At 44.8% G+C, this 18,867-nt stretch overlaps 1 long non-coding RNA gene across 1 annotated transcript; it reads left to right on the top strand.

Moving 5' to 3' along the window:
* The first annotated feature begins 4,966 nt into the window (after positions 1-4,966).
* LOC121023548 (uncharacterized) lies at positions 4,967-17,374 on the top strand. The gene is made up of 3 exons (XR_005787452.1): positions 4,967-5,195; positions 14,791-15,311; positions 16,923-17,374. It is a non-coding gene; the product is annotated as an uncharacterized LOC121023548 (long non-coding RNA).
* The last annotated feature ends 1,493 nt before the right edge of the window (positions 17,375-18,867 follow it).

Raw genomic sequence — 18,867 nt, 5'->3', positions numbered from 1 at the left:
TCCTGTAAGAGGTGAGGCTTGGGCCACGTTTGGTCTAGGGGTTAAAAGGAAAGAAGGCACTCTTCTGCTCTGTACTTCCCTCACCCCGTTCCCCACCCCAACCCACAGCTGCCTGCGTGTATTAGGGGTCACTGATAGGGAGATCTTAATAACAGTGTACAACGAGAAGGCCCTGGGAGACCGACTAAGGTATGAGGGCTCCAGCCATAAGTCAGACCAGCATGCTTGGCCTAAGGCTGCTTGGGGTTAGGTGGCTTGGTTTCCAGAAGTGCTTGCTTGAGGAAGCAGGGATGTGGGAGGCTTGTTCCTTCCGGCCACAGTCCACCCTTCTCTACGGCCTCAATCAGCGCTATCAAAGAGTGGCCCTCGGACCACTGCCAGGCTACTGGGCCGCAATGAGATAATACAGACATTGAAAGTAAGCATTTCGGAACTTTTATGACAATTTTACAACGTCAGTCGAAGACTATTGAAGCTGAGGCTGGTATTTTGCATCTTTTTTTACTGTATCTAAAAAAATTGTAAAATCCACATAACATAAAATGTGCCATTGTTACCATTTTTAAGTGTACAATTCAGGGGCATTAACACATTCACAATGTTATGTAACCATTGCCACTGTCTAGTATATTTCTTTACTTTTACAAAAGTGTGAGCTTTCTGCAGATAATTTTTTTTTTTCTTTTTTAATTTCGTTTGAGAAACACTGACCTGTGGGTTTCCCAAAGCCTTGAAGGTTTGGGCACCTGATTGCACAAGTTGATACAATGTTTGGCTTCATTTTCCCAACCTTCCCCCCCCCCCCCCCCCCGGAAGTGGCGGGGGCTGAGGTCCAGGCTCCCTGGACAAGGGGAGTGGAGCCATGGGCACCACCCTGGAAGGGAGGAGAAAGAAGCTTCCGTGCTGCCTGGGGCTGGGGCAGGACCTGGGCTGTCCCCGGGACAGGGCAGCTTCCGAGCGCCTGTGGCAGGAAAGGCGGATGAGAGGCTGCAAGGCTTTCTGGGAAGGCAGGATTTCCTCCTGACTCAGCTGGGGGAGGTGCATTTGCTGAGAATCCCGACAAAGTCAGCTACAGCTGGAAAAGCCCTCCGCGACCTCTGTGTCTGCCCTTCTTGTTCGGAGAAAGAGCGTGAGGCCAGAAAGAAAAGACTTGCCCCAGGTGACGATCAGTCAGCGGTGGTCCCAAATGCAAACCTTTCCATTCCCAGGTAGAAGCAGGGCAGGGGTTCCCGGAGTCACACGGAATGGGGTTGAAGTTCCAGCTCTATCGGCTCCCCAGGGACTTTGGGCATCACTCATCAGTGAAATAGGGATAATCCGTCACAGGCTGGATGAGTGTTGAGCCTGGGGACAAGTTTAACGAAGCACAGAGCCTGGTGCTTGGGTGATGAGCTGTCTCAGTCCCCTGCCTCTCCCTGTCCCTCCAAGCCCGCTCTGCAAACTGTAGGGCCTTCTCTGTCTTCCATGTCCCCTCACTGCAGCTGGGCGGACAGAGGAAGGCAGACCCTCTCCAGACTGCGAACAGGGAGCTCCTAATCTACTGCAACTGGCCTTCTCTGAGTTCTTGACTCTTCTGCCAACTCTTTGGACATCTTGGAGAAATGTTTGTCCTTTCTGGAACTCAGAACCTTTGTAAAATGAGGGAGTTGAACCAGAAGAACTCAAAAGCCCATTTTGGGGAGAGAGTACTAAAGTTTGGGATGCTTTACATCTCTGTGTCTTTTCAGGTACAAACTCCCAGCACGTTAGACCTTGTCAGACTGGGCTGCCACGGGGTTACCAGCCACCTGCTTTTTTTTTTTTTTTCTTAAAGTTTATTTTTTTTATTATTTAAAAAAAAAATTAATGTTTATTTTTGAGAGAGAGACAGACTGCGAGAGGGAGACACAGACTCCAAAGCAGCTCCAGGCTCTGAGCTGTCAGCACAGATCCCAACGCTGGGCTCAAACTCACAAACCACGAGATCATGACCTGAGCTGAAGTTGGATGCTCAACCAACTGAGCCACCCAGGCGCCCTGCTTAAAGTTTATTTTTATTTATTTTGAGAGAGAGAGAGAGAGAGAGAGCAAGCAGAGGAGGGGAAGAGAGGGAGACAGAATCCCAAGCAGGCTCCATGCTATCAGCACAGAGCCCGATGCAGGTCTCGAACCCATAAACCATGAGATCATGGCCTGAGCCAAGATCGAGTCAGATGCTCAACTGACTGAGCCACCCAGGCGCCCTGCTAGCTACCTGCTTTTGTGTTACCTCTCTGTCACTCCTTCCTGTCTCTCTTTTCTTTCTCTTTTCTGGTGAAGGTTTCCTGAGCACTTAACCATTTTCTGCGCACCGTAGCTTTTAGGCATTTCACATGTTTCATCTTACCGAATCTTTAAAGCGTCCTTGTGAAGTAAATGCTATTCTTATCCTATTTTCCAGACAAGAAACTGAGGTTCAGAAAACTTTCGTCACAGGAGTGCTTGGGTGGCTCAGTTGGTTGGGTGTCCAACCTCAGCTCAGGTCATTATCGGACGGTTCATGGGTTCAGGCCCCGCATCAGGCTCTGTGCTGACAGCTAGGAGCCTGGAGCCTGCTTCAGATTCTGTGTCTCCTTTTTCCTCTTTCAAAAGTAAATAAATAAACACTTAAAAAAAAAAAAAAGAAAGAAAGAAGGAAAGAAAAGTTTCATCACTGACCCATAGCCGGTCAGTGGCACAGCCAGCAGGTGGCGCACCCAACACCATTCCCCAAATGGTCAGGTCCCATCCCAGCCTGTATTCTGTGGGGGTTCAACATGGCACGTGCCCACGCTCACTTTCTCCCTCCTGTTTTCCCCAGGCGGACTCTGACTCCCATCTCAGACACGCTCCTGCTGGCAGGATCACTTGGGCAGTCAGGGAGGACGGTTTGGCTGTTGGTGGGAAGATGATCGCTGGTCGGTTCCAGTTTCTGACTCCTATCTCAAGATACCGTGTCTTCTAGTCCCGACCTCCTTCCTCTCCTGTCTCTTTAGGTGTCCCTAAGACAGTACCCAAAGCAAGCCTCGCCATTCATTCATTCATTTATTTACTGAACAGATACAAGCATTCCTCCTACATGCCGGTAACAGTACTAGGCCCTGGGGACACAGCGTTGCACAAGGCAGACAAGGTCCTTGTCCTCATGAGCTTCGATTCTGGTATAGGAGACACTATATATATATATATATATATATATATATATATATATATATATTTATGAGTGCTATGGGGGAAATGAAAAGGGTTGATATAATAGACATATAATAGACAGTGACTGTGGCAGGGCTTGAGGGTCACTGCAGATATGGTGGGTGGGGGGCCGTGTGTTCCTGGCAGGTAGAATGGCGTGCAAAGGCCCAAAGGCAGGAACCAGCAGATGTGAGGAAGGAGCACAAGCGAGGCCCATGTGGCTGGATAAGTGAAGAAGAGGGTCCGGTGCAAGGGTCCGGTGGTCGGGGCCCAGCCATGGAGGCCTGTGGGCCAGATGCAGGGTGGCAATCCATTTTACAAGTGCTGAAAAGCTGCTGGGGCTTTAAGCAGGGAGGGATGGGATTGGATTATGTTTGTAAAGGATCCTTCGGCCACCATGAAAAAAGTGGATTGCGGGGAGCAGGGGTGTGGGAAAGAGAGAGGAGGGTGGCTTGGATGGGGGTGGGGTAGATGGGATGGAGAGACAATGACAGATCCAGGATCTCGGTGGGCTGAGGTTACAGTTTCACTGCCACTGCTGAGAGAGAGCTGGCGTGTGGCAGGGAGGGGAGCTGCGCCATATCTGTAGGGATCTGGAACAGGAGATGCCCTGCTATGTCCTCCTCCTTCCCCTCCCTGGAGTAGGACTGTGAGCTTCTGATGGTCAGGCGTCACCCTGGGCAGCAAGAGGTCCACGTCTCCGGAGCGTCTCCTCCAGCCCTCCTTCCTGGGCTCGGAGTTGTTTAAAAAAAAAAAAAAAAAATTTTAACCGAGTCCATTTAAAAATCTAATTGGCTGTATTAAACAATTTATGAATCAGCATCCCATCTAGCAGGTAGAGGAGAACGCCAAGAAGCTGTGCAAAGTGGTTTTTAAAAGCAGGGAGGGGCAGGAAAAAAAGGAATTTACTAGCAAAGAATGTATTGTCTTAGGCAAGGTCACCCTCCTAAGGGGAATGGTAGGGAACACTAGGGGTTACCTCCTCCCTTTGACCAGGAAATTCCACTTGGGTTGGTTAAGGGTTACATTTCTGGGAGATTGAAGCCGTTGTTAGGTCAGGTTTAGTTAAGTCATGGTTTACTGACGTGGGGCCCTAACATAAGTGACACCATTCTGAGCCTTTTTTTTTTTTTTTTTAATAGTTCCTCCCTTTTGATCAGACTCTCAGCTTAACCGAAAGATGTGATCAAAATTTAAGACATTAGCACCATTCTCAGGAGTATTCTGTGGTTCTTGAATCTTTCATTTCTCTTTTGGTGCAATAATCCCAGATGGTGACTTTTTTTTCCAGATTATAATCTGTGATATGGTTATGACTTTGAGTTCACAAAGGAATGTTTGATGACAAGTCCACAATCTGAAGGGCAAAGTTTACCCCCTTTGTCACATCCTTCCAGGCCAGGGTCAGAATAAAGGAAAGAAAGGAATGGAGAAAAGGTTGCGTGTTTAGTGTATGAGGTCTCGTGGGGTCGAACCCACAAGCTGTGAGATCATGACCTAAGCCGAAGTCAGACGCTCAACTGACTGAGCCACCCAGGCGCCCCTATATTATTTTATTTTATTTTATTTTATTTTATTTTATTTTATTTTATTTTATTTTATTTTATTTTAAAATATGTATTTATTTTTGGGAGAGCACAAGTGAGGGAGGGCAGAGAGAGGGGGACAGAGGACCCAAAGTGGGTTCTGTGCTGACAGGCTGACAGCAGCAGGTCCAATGTGGGGCTCTAACTCACGAACCACAAGATCATAGCTTGAGCCAAAGTCGGACGCTCAACCAACTTAGCCAGGTGCCCCTACAATTACCCTATATGTTTAATAGTAAAACTAACTTGCATTAAACATCGCCTGGTTATTTATATGTCTGTTGCAGGAATAATGCTTGGCCATATAAGGTCTCTCTTCTTTTTAAAAAGTAATCTCTACATCCAACATGGGGCTCAAATTCATGACCCAGGGATCAAGAATCATATGCTCCGTGGACTGAGCCAGGAGGCGTCTTGTATGTAAGATCCTTTTAAAACTTTTTTTCTTTTTAAATGTTTATTTATTTTCGAGAGAGAGAGCATGAGCAGGGGAGGGGCAGAGAGAGAGGGGGACAGAGGATCTGAAGCAGGCTCTGTGCTGACTGGGAGCCTGATGTGGGGCTCGAATTCACAAAATGTGAGTTCATGGCCTGAGCCAAAGTAGGACGCTTGACCGACTGAGCCACCCCGGTGCCTCTTCTTAAAACTGCTTTGCTGGAAAATTTTAAGCAAGTTACCAGGTTAATTTTTTTCTTAGGCGGTTTTCTTGGCCTTGTAAAATCAGCCTCAGTTCCTTAAAACTGGTCATACCTGAATCTAGGCACATCTCTTCCAAATGTAATATTCCGGTCAAAGCTTTGGTAACATAATCCATGTTTCTAATTGTCTCCTGTTACAAGGAGAATAGACTCTCATTGAACTTATGTAAATAACTAGTTATTTTGCCATCAGAAGAATACTCAAGAGTTTTTGAATTCTGGAAGGATCAGGTAGGGAAGAAAAGTGAACGTCTCTTTGTTCACAAAGGTATACCTTATCAAACTATTGATAGCGTAAAAGAGACAAAGATTTCCCCAAATTTGGAAAAGTAAAACATTAGAAAACCAGTGACATATTTTATTTATTATTAAATAATGTTCTATTTATTTCTGAGAGAGCGCAAGCGGGGAGGGACACGGAGAGGATCTGAAGCAGGCTGTGTGCTTGACAGTGTCTATGAGCCTGATGTGGGGCTTCAACTCACAAACCACGAGATCATGACCTGAGCTGAAGTTGGTTGCTCAACTGACTGAGCCACCCAGGTGCCCCAGAAAACCAGTGATATTTTTAAAAATGTCTTTTAAGTTTCTTTAGTTTGAGAGAGAGAGAGAGAGAGAGAGAGAGAAAGACAGAGAGAAAGAGAGAGGTGGGGAAAGGCAGAGAGAGAGAGAGAGAGAGAGAATCCCAAGCAGGCTCTGCTCAAACTCACAAACTGTGAGATCATGACCTGAACTGATGTCGGATGCTCAATCGACTGAGCCACCCAGGTGCCCCAAAACCAGTGATATTTTAAACAAAAGTCATAAAAATGATCATCTTCCTCAGTTCCTTTGGTTCCATGTTATTAATTCTCACTCTGTTTGACTCCATTTTTCCACTGGCTTTGGAAATTCTTATTTAGGTTAGTTTTATGATCTGAAAGTTCTCAGAAATCTGTATTCCAGGGTATTTGTCCGATTCCTTTCCATGAATTTCTCTGAGGATGAAACACATTTGCAGGAAGCTTTTGCAAAAACATCCGAGTGAAACAATAACTGTCTGTAAATGTCAAAAGACTTAAAAATGGCATTGTTAAAAGTCTAATTAGAGTTTGTTACAATCTAATTGATAATGAAATTTGGTTATTTCTGTGACACATATTTTAAGATAATAGCTAGAATTATGACTGATAGCATTATACCAGGGCATATGGAACTTGAGGAATTGTATGCAATTTCTAAAACACTTATATGAATAACATTGACCCACGCAGTACAACCAAAAAAGGGTTATCCTCATTTACTGGACAGTGCTTCCTGTTAATTCAACGTGCCAGATAAATCTGACTAGTTTAAACTCTCTCTTTGTTTGAGATGTTTTAGGGGTTCCCTGAAAAATCCCCCAAGTTAGCTAGAGGTAAAAGTGACTTCATTTAGAATTTGACTTCTGGGACATTTGTCCAAAAAAAAAAAAAAAATGCCTTTGAGACAGCTTTTTAATTGTTGTTTCTTTTTAGTGGTCTTTGTAAGAGTGTGGAAGGATTCTTTTTTTTTGATGACGTTGAATCTGTAAGTTTCAGGTGACATGTGAAACCTTTTTAAAGATTTTTCTCACAGTTTGAAAAACTATTACCCAGGATCATGGTGTAATAAGACATATTGTTTTTCCTTAAAAAAAAAAAAAAAAAAATGAAGTGCTGAGACGCCTGGCTGGCTCAGTCCGTAGAGCTTGCCCATCTTGATCTTGGGGTTGTGGGTTCTAGCCCCACGTTAGGGGTAGACATGACTTAAAAATAAAATGTAGGGGCGCCTGGGTGGCGCAGTCGGTGAAGCGTCCGACTTCAGCCAGGTCACGATCTCGCGGTCCGTGAGTTCGAGCCCCGCGTCAGGCTCTGGGCCGATGGCTCAGAGCCTGGAGCCTGTTTCCGATTCTGTGTCTCCCTCTCTCTCTGCCCCTCCCCCGTTCATGCTCTGTCTCTCTCTGTCCCAAAAATAAATAAAAAACGTTGAAAAAAAATTTTTTTAAATAAAATGTAAAAAGATTAAAAAATAAAAAAAATGTAAGTGCATGTGTAGAGCTAAGGAGCTGTTGTACGTTTATGATTTAACAAAATAATTCTAAAGGAACAAAATGAAAAATATAGGAAAGGTTTTAAAACATGTGTGTCAACTATACTCATTTAAAAAGTTAAAAAAAAATGTTTAAAACACTTGGGCAAACAAGATCATAGGTCACTGTGAAATAATACTTAGTTATCCATTTAACCAAAATGACAACTTGTAGACAGTAAGAAAGTTAAATATTTGTAAAAAGCCTTATCTCTTTTAGTATCGAAAGGACTCAGGGACACCTACTTGGCTCAGTTGGAAGAGCATGGGATACTTCATCTCAGCATCCTGAGTTTGAGCCCCACATTGGGTATAGAGAGTACCAAAAATAAATGGCTTAAAAAATATGTATATAAAGGGGCGCCTGGGTGGCTCAGTCGGTTGAGCGTCCGGCTTTGGCTCCCGTCATGATCTCGCGGTTCGTGAATTCGAGCCCCGCGTCGGGCTCTGTGCTGACAGCTCAGGGCCTGGAGCCTGCTTTGGATTCTGTGACTCCCTCTCTCTCTGCCCCTCCCTCGCTTGTGCTCTGTGTCTCTCTCTCTCTCATTCTCTCAAAAATAAATAAACATTAAAAAATTTAAAGAAAGAAAGAAAGAAAGAAAGAAAGAAAGAAAGAAAGAAGAAAGAAAGAAAATAACAAGGGCACCTGTGTGGCTCAGTCTGTTGAATGTCTGACTTTGGCCCAGGCCATGATCTCATGGTTCATGGGTTTGAATCCGTCACAGGGCTTTGTGCTGACGATGTGGAACCTGCTTTGGATTCTCTTGCCTGCCTCTCTCTCTGCCCCTCCCTGACTCATGCTCCCTCTCTCCCTCTGTCTCTCTCAAAAATAAACATTAAAAAAAATTAAGAAATAAAATAATAAAGGGGAGCTATAGCACCAATGTAAGATTTACAGTTAATTGTAGATTCTACCATTCATAACAATTTTTGAGATGCTAAGTGTGTTTCAACTCATGTTTAATGATACTTAAATTGTGGGAATTTTAACATTTGTTCCAAAATAGCAGAAATTGTAAAAATTGTGATTTATTGGAGAAAATAGCATTATTTGTATATCTGACATTTAACCTTTTAAATTAGGGAGTCTAGATGCTTTTGTCGTATAATATTAATACAGTGGGGCGCCTGGCTGGCTCAGTCGGTAGAACATGTGACTCTGGATCTCAGGGTTGTGAGTTTGAGCCCCACGTTGGGGTAGAGATTTCTTAAAAATAATAAAATCTTTGGGGCGCCTGGGTGGCTCAGTCAGCTCAGGTCACGATCTCGCGGTCCGTGAGTTCAAGCCCCACGCCGGGCTCTGTGCTGACGGCTCAGAGCCTGGAGCCTGTTTCAGATTCTGTGTCTCCCTTTCTCTCTGCCCCTCCCCCGTTCATGCTCTGTCTCTCTCTGTCTCAAAAATAAATAAACGTTAAAAAAAATTTTTTTTAATAATAAAATCTTTCATATTAATACAATGATTAGTCTCTTGTAAAAGAAAAGGAAAACTGGCAACAAAAAAGTTTTAGTTGGTGTTATCTGCTTGTGAGGATCAATTACTTAGTATTTAAAACCGTAAGGCATTGCGTACTTTTCTTTCAGAACACGCAAGTCCTTTCCTGCGCCTTTATGCCTGTGGTAGAACAGTGAAAGAATGAAGAGTTTATTGATATGTTCAGAGTTATTGACGTTAAGTATCAGTGCCAAGAGCTGGAGAATCTACCTGTTGGAGGGAAATGCTCTTTAGCATATGTAAAAATAAGTGGTAACAGTTAATTTTTGAAAAATTAGGTAACAGATGCTTTTACTGCTCAATTGAATAGTCAAGATGTTTCTATCATCCCTAAGGCACTGGCTGGCACCCATTACTTTCTGATTTGAGTGATAAATAATTGGTAATAGTGTCATAACTATATGGCATTCTACAGCACACCTCGCTGTACAATATTTGAAGTTTTCTTCATATTGATAAAACTATAGGTTAATACATACTGATTTTCCCCTTAACTTCTCCACATTAGCTTTTTTTTTTTTTTTTTCTTTTTTAAGAAGGCTTCACACACAGTGCAGGGCCCTACTCGGGGCTTGAACTCACAACCCCAAGACCAAGCCCAGAGATGAGTTCAAGAGTTGGACGTTTACCCGACTGAGCCACTCATGCGCCCCCTCCACATTAGCTTTTTAAAATAATTTTTTATCCTTTAGTTTCCTGGATTTATACCTTAATGTTATAATGAGTGAAAATATAGTTCAGTTTGATAATGAATTCTTAGTGTAACTTTGTTTTTTGTTTTTTTGTTTTTTTAAATTTTTTTTTCAACATTTTTTTTGGGGACAGAGAGAGACAGAGCATGAACGGGGGAGGGGCAGAGAGAGAGGGAGACACAGAATCGGAAACAGGCTCCAGGCTCTGAGCCATCAGCCCAGAGCCTGACGCGGGGCTCGAACTCACGGACCGCGAGATCGTGACCCGGCTGAAGTCGGACGCTTCACCGACTGCGCCACCCAGGCGCCCCTGTTTTTTGTTTTTTAATTTTAAGCAGGTTCCATGCCCAGCATGGGTCTGGAATTCACAACATTGAGATTCAGAGTCAGCTTGACCGGCTGAGCCAGCCAGGTGCCCCCTTAGTGTAATAAACTGTTTTTAAAAACTTCCTCGGGGCGCCTGGGTGGCGCAGTCGGTGAAGCGTCCGACTTCAGCCAGGTCACGATCTCGCGGTCCGTGAGTTCGAGCCCCGCGTCGGGCTCTGGGCTGATGGCTCGGAGCCTGGAGCCTGTTTCCGATTCTGTGTCTCCCTCCCTCTCTGCCCCTCCCCCGTTCATGCTGTGTCTCTCTCTGTCCCCAAAATAAATAAACGTTGAAAAAAAAATTAAAAAAAAAATACTGGTTAAAGATCATAAGGAAGTGAAGGGGAATATAGAAAAACAGCAGGAAATTATGGCTGTATGGCTTAGCAATCAACACAATGTGTTTTTTTATTGTTGTTTTTAATGTTTTATTTTGATTATTAGAGAGAGAGAAGAGAGAGAGTGCACAGCAGGGAGGGCCAGAGAGGGAGAGTGCTGAGAGAGAAAGAATCCCAAGCAGGCTCTGCGCTGACCTCACAGAGCCTGACGTGGGGCTCGATCTCCCGAACTGTGAGATCATGACCTGAACAGAAATCAAGAGTCAGTCGCTTAACCGACCGAGCCACCCAGGCGCCCCCACTTTTAAGTTCTGATATATATGCTTAATATCCATTTTGTTAAAGTGGATTTGTTTAAGCCAGTAGTTAGGGCACAACCTCAGACACCAGACATGTAGATCTGAGTCCCGGCACACTGCTTCCCGTCCTTGGGTTTCCTCCCTGGGAGGGTGATCATGACAGCTATTCCTGGGGTTGTTGTGGGGATTAAATGAGTTAATACATGTCACACGACTTAAAAAAAAGTTTTTTTTAATTTTATTTTTTATTTTTTAAAATTTACATCCAAGTTAGTTCGCCTGTAGTGCAACAATGATTTCAGGAGTAGATTCCTTTAGTGTCCCTTCCCCGTTGAGCCCATCCCCCCTCCCACCACCCCTCCAGTAACCCTCAGTTTGTTCTCCATATCTAAGAGTCTCTTATGGTTTGCCCCCCTCCCTGTTTTTATATTATTTTTGTTTCCCTTCCCTTGCGTTTATCTGTTTTGTCTCTTAAAGTCCTCCTATGAGTGAAGTCATATGATTTTTGTCTTTCTCTGAATAATTTCACTTAGCATAAATACCCTCCAGTTCCATCCACGTAGTTGCAAATGGCAACTTTTTGATTGCCGAGTAATACTCCATTGTATATACATACCACATCTTCTTTATCTGTTCATCCGTTGATGGACATTCGGGCTCTTTCCATACTTTGGCTATTGTTGATAGTGCTGCCATAAACATGGGGGTGCATGTGTCCCTTCGAAGCAGCACACCCGTATCCCGTGGATAAATGCCTCGTGGTGCAATTGCTGGGTCGTAGGGTAGTTCTCTTTTCAGTTTTTTGAGGAACCTCCATACTGTTTTCCAGAGTGGCTGCACCAGCTTGCATTCCCATTTTTTAAAAATTTTTTAATGTTTATTTATTTTTGAGAGAGACAGAGACAGAGACAGAGCACTAGCAGAGGAGGGGCACAGAAAGAGGGAGACACAGAATCTGAAGCAGTCTCCAGGCTCTGAGCTGTCAGCACAGAGTCTGACGTGGGGTTCAAACCCATGAACCGCGAGATCATGACCTGAGCTGAAGTCAGATGCTTAACTGACGAAGCCACCCAGGCACCCCATATGTCACATGCAATGCCTGCCATATAGGAAATGCTCAAACGTTTGCTATTGTCACTTATACGTCAAAGCAATTTAGTAGAGTTCAGTTGCCATTTAGGTGGGATAAATCCTCATATTTAGGGCATCCATCATTTAAATGGTTTTAACACTTGCTTTTTTTGTGGTTTGTAATCAATAAACTAAAAACTGAATGGTTGTTCGTTCCAATATTTATGCAAGTGCTTCGTGACCATGAAATTCCGGACAGTCCGTGCTCTGTGACTAACATGTCTGTGACCTAAGGCAAATCATGGAGTCTTTTAATGGCTCCATTTCTGCTGTAACCTTGTGGTTCTACAGTTGTTACCCTCTCATTCTGCTGACGTCACCATGGTCTCACTTGCTGATGGCACAGTGCTCATGGGACAAGTGACATTGGGTGCGAGCCCCAAGTCTACTAAACATAATTAGCTTCGCTTTATGCTTTGGCTACACTTGTCCCACACTTGGACTTGAGGTCTTGTACACGTGTGCCACTGGCCACATACCCCATAGTTTGGAGCCCTCAAAAACTTTAGTGAATAAAATAAGATAGACATTCTACTTGGGACAGTTCAGTATAGAGTTTAAGTTTATTTTTATTGACTGGCTTTTTCAGACCCTAGTAATCACAGCTACGACTGCATAGTTGATTGGTTTTTGTTGTTGTTGTTGTTGTTGTTGTTGTTGTTGTTTTAGGTTTATTTATTTATTTTGAGAGAGAGTGTGAGCATGAGCAGGGAAGGGGCAGAGACAGAAGGAGAGAGAGAATCCCAAGCAGGCTGTCTCTGTGCTGTCACCATGGAGCCTGATGTGGGGCTTGATCCCACGAATCATGGGATCATGACCTGAACCAAAATCAAGAGTTGGACGCTTAGCCAACTGAGCCACCCACGCGCCCCTTTAGTTGATTTTTTTCTGATCATTAAAATGTATATAGAGTTCTTTTTAAATGCCACGCATCTCTAATAGGCACACATAAGCATATAAACAGAGCGCCTATAATTATTGTTTGAACATTTTTAGCCAGGCGATAAGTATAATACAAAACTCCCTAGTTGATAAAAGAACACTTGGATCCCAATCGATTTTCCATGAGATGGAATGAGTTAAAGTTACCTGCTCAGACGGCTAAAGTCTTTTCTACTAATATTTGTGGAGAAGACACATGATTTTTCGTTTGTCTAAATTGCAAATGACTTTTCCCCATTAAGTCTTCCTTCTGAGAAGAATTATATCCCTGAGGTTTATACTTTTAACATTTTCATTTTAAAGACAGAGGGAAAGAATGCAAGTTCCTCCAAAAAGGACTTTGGTTTCCTAAGGCTAATACTTTACAAGCCTTTTGAGACAAATAGAGGAGGTCTAGGGTTGCCTAAAGGACTAAGTGAGTTCTGAATTGCCTCTAGAGCTGTGTTTCTAGTTTTATAAAGATTTGTAAGATAAAGACAGTTGCTTTCGATCCCTCAAAGGATTGGATTGTAGCCTAGATGTTAAAGAACTGACGAATGTTGGAATTTTTTTTTTATGTTTATTTATTTATTTTCAGAGAGAGAGACAGAGACAGAGAGAATGCAAGCTGGAGAGGGGCAGAGAGAGAAGGAGAGAGAATCCCAAGCAGGCTCTGTGCTGTCAGTGCAGAGTCCAACGCAGGGCTTGAACTCATGAACTGTGAGATCAAGACCTGAGCTGAAATCAAGAGTCAGACACTTATCTGACTGAGCCACCCAGATGCCCCAGATTTTTTTTTTTTAATTGAAGCTTTCCCTTGGTTGCTTAAAGGAATAGCAGTTTACCAGAAAATCCCTTAGTCTCATCACCTCCAGGAGGGGCTCACCAAGGGCTCTTCTTTGAAGGGAGATACGGAGGTGTCTGTTAAGCCATTAACCTAGCAGACTTTTGTGTAAAGGCAGTTCAGACAAAGGATAACTAGAATGAATGTTCAAAGAAAGGAGTGTGGAGGTAAGCAGTAAGAATGCCTTCAGTCTTACATATTACGTTCCTCTTGTGTCTTTTGATTTTTTATCAGTTTTTTGCATAAACTTTCAATGGAGTTGAACTTTTTGCTATTCTTGGTCTTTGTTGTTGTCTTTTTTAAAATTTAAACTTATTTATTTTTTACTTTAAAGAGAGAGAGCATGTGAGCAGGAGAGAGGGGCAGAGGGAGAGAGAGAGAGAGAGAGAGAATCTTAAGCAGGTTCCAGAGCCTGACATGGGGCTCAATCCCACGACCCTGGGATCATGACTTGTGGTAAAATCAAGAGTCAGATGTTGAACCTACTGAGCCACCCAGGCTCCCCCAAACCTTGCTTTTAAGTGTACTTCTTAATGATCTTATTTACCTGGAACATTCCTCATAAAGGCCATTGTAATTCTAGGTTGTCATTCCCCTGAGGGCTGATAGCAGTTTGGTTGAACCTTAGCCAAAAATGGAGTTTAACCCATATCTCCATATCTCACTATATCTCGCCACCAAAGGGGGACAACTCACATATCTGTCTGGCCTTATTTTCGGGTCCCCAACCTGATGGTTACCAAGCCAAGTTCTTCAGGACACAAAACAAGCTTAGTAAGATTTTGCCTTTTTTTAAAATTTCAAGATATTTATAGCTTTTGGGACCATAGGTTTTATTTGTTTGTTTGTTTGTTTGTTTTTTAATGTTTGACTTATTTGTTTTGAGAGAAAGAGAAAGGCAGAGAGAGAGAGGGAGAGAGAGAATCCCAAACAGGCTCTGTGCTGCACAGAGCCTGACATAGGGTTCCATCTGACAAACCATGAGATCGTGAGCTGAGCCAAAATCAAGAGTCAGTCACTTAACTGAGTGAGCCACCCAGGAAACCCCATAGTTCTTAGATATAAAATAAACAGGTGTGCTGGAAGGTGCTATGTTTAACCCTTTGGATTTCAAAGATCCCATCTTATTTATTTATCTTTTTCTTTTAGCTAAGCCTTTACTTCATGTGCACACTGACAGAAACCAACAGTAGCCCAGGAAATGGAACTGTGGACACCACCAGTAGCCAAAGAACTGGGGATGGGAAAGGATTGAACCAGCAGACATCAGAGAATGGAGACTGTTGAGCTGATCCAAGTGAATGGAGGACTATAGCTGCTATCTGCAGCTCCCAGTGTGGAATCTGAGGACAGAGCCTCGGTCTGGGGTTTAGAAGTTCCTGCAGATTGGCCAATAGAAGGCCTGTGTATGCCACCAGCAATTTCCAGAATATACTAAGCCAGCAGACTCCAGTAAACAGGGACTGTGGACTGGAATGGGGGAAAGGGATTCCACACAAGTGCAGAACTACAGACTGAACCAAGGGCTAACGACTGGTGCTCTGTTAGATTCTCCTGTCAATCTAGACTGACCTGTTAACCCTGGCCTGGAAGGTCTGTTAGATTGGGAGCTCAACACAAAAAGAGTAGTGCTCAAACCAAGAGGAGCTTACCAAGGGCCCTAGGAAATGGTGAGAAACACAATGAACTCAAAAGGGTTCGCTTTGGATCCCACTCTTGCCACCAAATCTGTTAAAAAACAAAACTTAACCAAGTAAATTGGCATTATTAAATAATTCATTAATATGGCAACAACTCATCTAGCAGGTAGAGGGGAGCTCCCAGGAGCTGTGCAAAATGGAAGATTTTTTTTTTTAATTAAAAAAATTTTTGTTTATGTGAGAGGCCTGAGAAAATTAAAACTTAAAAGCTTAAGTTATGGGAAACTGAAACCTAACCAAGCTTAACCAGCTTGTTCCGCTTCTGTACAATTGCTTGGCGCGCCCATGTATTCCTGATCAATCATTATTGCCTGGCACATCCGTATATTCTTGATCAACCATTGTTACTTGGCACATCCGTGTACTACTGATCAATCATTGTTGCTTGGCACATCCGTGTATTCCTGATCAATCATTGTGATACCCGTACCCCCGGTTGTGGTCTGACCTAAAGGCAGGAACCAATCGGATACTGTTAAGTGTCCAACTTTAAACACCAACCAATCGCAGCTCTGTAACTGTGGAAAATTCCTGATTTCCCCATGACTTGTTTGTACCTGTCTGTAAAAGGGGTGTAAAAACCTCTCTCAGGGCCTCTTGGCGTCACCGGCAACGGGGGGCGCAGAGGTCCAGGTTCGAACCTGCAATAAATGACCCTTGCTGCTTAGCTTTGACTCTGGACTCTGGTGGTTCGTTTTTGGGGGTCTCTTAGACTCTGGGCGTTTCATATGTTTATTTATTTTTGAGTGAGAGAGAGACAGAGGATAAGTGGGGAAGGGGCAGACAGAGAGGGAGACACAGAATCCCAAGCAGCCTCCAGGCTCTGAGCTGTCAGCATAGAGCCTGACGCAGGGCTTAAACTCACAAACAGCGAGATCATGACCTGAGCCAAAGTCGGACGCTTAACCCACTGAGCCACCCAAGCGCCCCCCATTTTTTTTTAATTAAATTAAATTAAATTAATGTTTTTTTTGTTTTGTTTTCAAAATGAAAGGTTTTAAAGATTGGGGCGGGGAGAGGGGGAAACAGGAATTTGTTAGCAAAAAATGCATTGTTTTAGACAAGGTTGCCCTCCTAAAGGGGATGGTAGGGGTCTATTAAGGGATTACCTCCTAGTATTTATCAGGAAATTCCAGTTGGACTGGTTAAAGGGTATATTCCTGGGGCATTGAAACTGTTGTTGGGTTAGGTGTTAAGTCTTGGTTGACTGAAACAAGGCCTTAACATTAGTGACACCATTTGGGGCCTATGGTCTTCTTTAACAGAGTCCTGTGGCATTTCATGGAATCACTCTTCGTTCAGTCTTGAAGTGCGATGTTGAGGTCCCAAAAGACCTGTATGCCCATGAGGCATTGCCAGGGTACCAACAGAATGCAGGAAGAAACCGTAGCCATCAAAGAGGGCTATGCCTCTGGCCCTAAAATCTAAAATCCTCTGCAAGCCGGCTTCCTTGCAGTCTGCTCTTTCCACCTTCCGGCAGATTGTAGGCCAGCGAGAGCAGCAGGAGGGTGAATCAGACCCACCCATCATCCTCTGCAAATGCCTCTGAAGGATATAACTGCACAGTGTTTATTTTACGAGGTCGTTCCCAAGTGTAACTTTGTTCTGGCCAAAGGTGCGCATTTATGCCAGCCTGACCCTGATAGAGAAATATCAGCCCTGGATTGTAAAGTAAGTAAATAAAACAAACACAGAAACAAGCTCATAAAATGTAAGTCAGGTCTCGTCACCCTCCAGCTCAGAACCGCCCACCTCCGCCCTGTGGACTCCCCATAGCGCTAAGCATAAAACCCAAAGTCCTCGCCATGGGAAGGCCCCACAGGAAACTCTTGATCTCATGACTTCCACACACCCCCGCCCTCCCCGCCAGCCTCAACACGCCCACCCCTGGCTGAGGCCCTGCCTCAGGGTCATTGTGCTTGCTCTTCTCTGCAAAGATCACACAATGTCGCCTTACCCACTTCTCTGATCAGCTCGTCTAAACTAGCTGCCTCCCTGCCGCTAGCGTCACTCCGCGTTTCCTTACCCTGCTTCGTTTCATTCACAGTATTCATGTATATTCTCTTCTCCCCATTAGGAGACATGCTCCAGAAGGCCAGAGACTACCCTGTCCTGTGTCCCCGGCATCTGGAATAGGGGCCAGGGCACAGTAGGTGAGGTCTCTGCAAATGCTTGCTGAAGGAGGATGCCCAGCACCACCCCCCCCCCCCCATGAACCCTGTGTGGCCTGTAACTAGGAACCGCCCCCTTCCCATTGTCATGATCTCTGTCTCTCCCCAGCTCTGAGGCGCTGCGTCTCCCACCAGCTGTGCCCCACCCCCACCCCGTTGGAAATTTTTACCGGAAGCTGGAAGGACAGCCACGTTCCCCTGCTGCGCTAAGAGGGGCTGAGAGGAAATTTCCACAAACTGTGGCTGGCAGCGTGATGCAGCGGCCAGGGAGTCTGGGGAGGGCCCAGGGTTGCTTGTGAACGTCTGTGCCAGTCCCGTGCCCAGAGTGTGGTGTGCTGTGTGTTCACAGATCTGTTTCCAGATCTGTAGATCAGGAAGGCCATCCGTGCTTACTGCACAGCAGGAGCTCCAGCTTGCTGGGGCCTGGTCAGGTGCATCCCTGGAGCCAGAAGGATCTTCAGACGTCATGAAGTTCAATCCCTTCCTTTCCCAGATGGAGGAATTGAGGCCCAGAGAGGGGAAGCAATTTGTCCCCAGTCACAGGGAAAGTGACAGAGCGTGCACTTGAACTCACTGCATCTCCTGGGTTTTTGCTTCTCTTCTTCTCTTCCATTCTTTTTTTTTTTTTTATTTCTTTTTAATGTTTGTTCATTTTTGAGAGAAACAGAGCATGAGTGGGGGAAGGGCAGAGAGAGAGAGGGAGACACCATCTGAAGCAGGTTCCAGCACAGAGCCGGACGCGGGGCTTGAACTCACGACCTGCAAGATCATGACCTGAGCCAAAGCCAGATGCTTAATTGACTGAGCCACCTGGGTGCCCCTTCTCTTCCATTCTTGCCCTCCTGCCCTTCCCTCCCACCAGTCTCCAACTAATCTTTTCCCAAGTGCCACTTTGGGCCAGCCCGCTGGGAGCTCGGGCTCCCTGGGGCCATGTCACTGCCACTCCTATCAGACCTCCAGAGCTGCCTACCTCTCCTCCACGCACCCCATCCCTGCCAGGACCCCTGCTGCAATGCCCTTTGTGTCCCTCTGTGTCCCTGCTGTGTCCCTCCTGCTTCTGCCCTTTCTCCAAACTTGGGGCTCCCGTCTGCCTAGATTGCCTGGTCTGACCTGCTAGGCACCCACTAAGTACTCGCTGTTAATGATGGTAATGACCTCAGTCTGGCCAAGAGGATCCTTGATGTGAAAGAAGGAAAAGGGCTTTGGGGGTCGAGAAAACTTGGATTCTAACGCTAGCCAGCTCTGCTTGCTGCCTGGGCCTCAGTTTATTCATCTTGAAGGCGGATGGGGTGGGGGTAAAATGCCTGCCTGGTAGTCTGTTGTAAGGATCAAAGATCCAATGACTGTGAGGGCCC

This window comes from Herpailurus yagouaroundi, unplaced genomic scaffold (genome assembly GCF_014898765.1).
Source record: "Herpailurus yagouaroundi ecotype Mexico unplaced genomic scaffold, PumYag 77, whole genome shotgun sequence".
Classification (NCBI taxonomy): domain Eukaryota; kingdom Metazoa; phylum Chordata; class Mammalia; order Carnivora; family Felidae; genus Herpailurus; species Herpailurus yagouaroundi.
The sequence above is the reverse complement of the archived record's forward strand: the minus strand, read 5'-3'. Positions and strand labels throughout refer to the sequence as shown.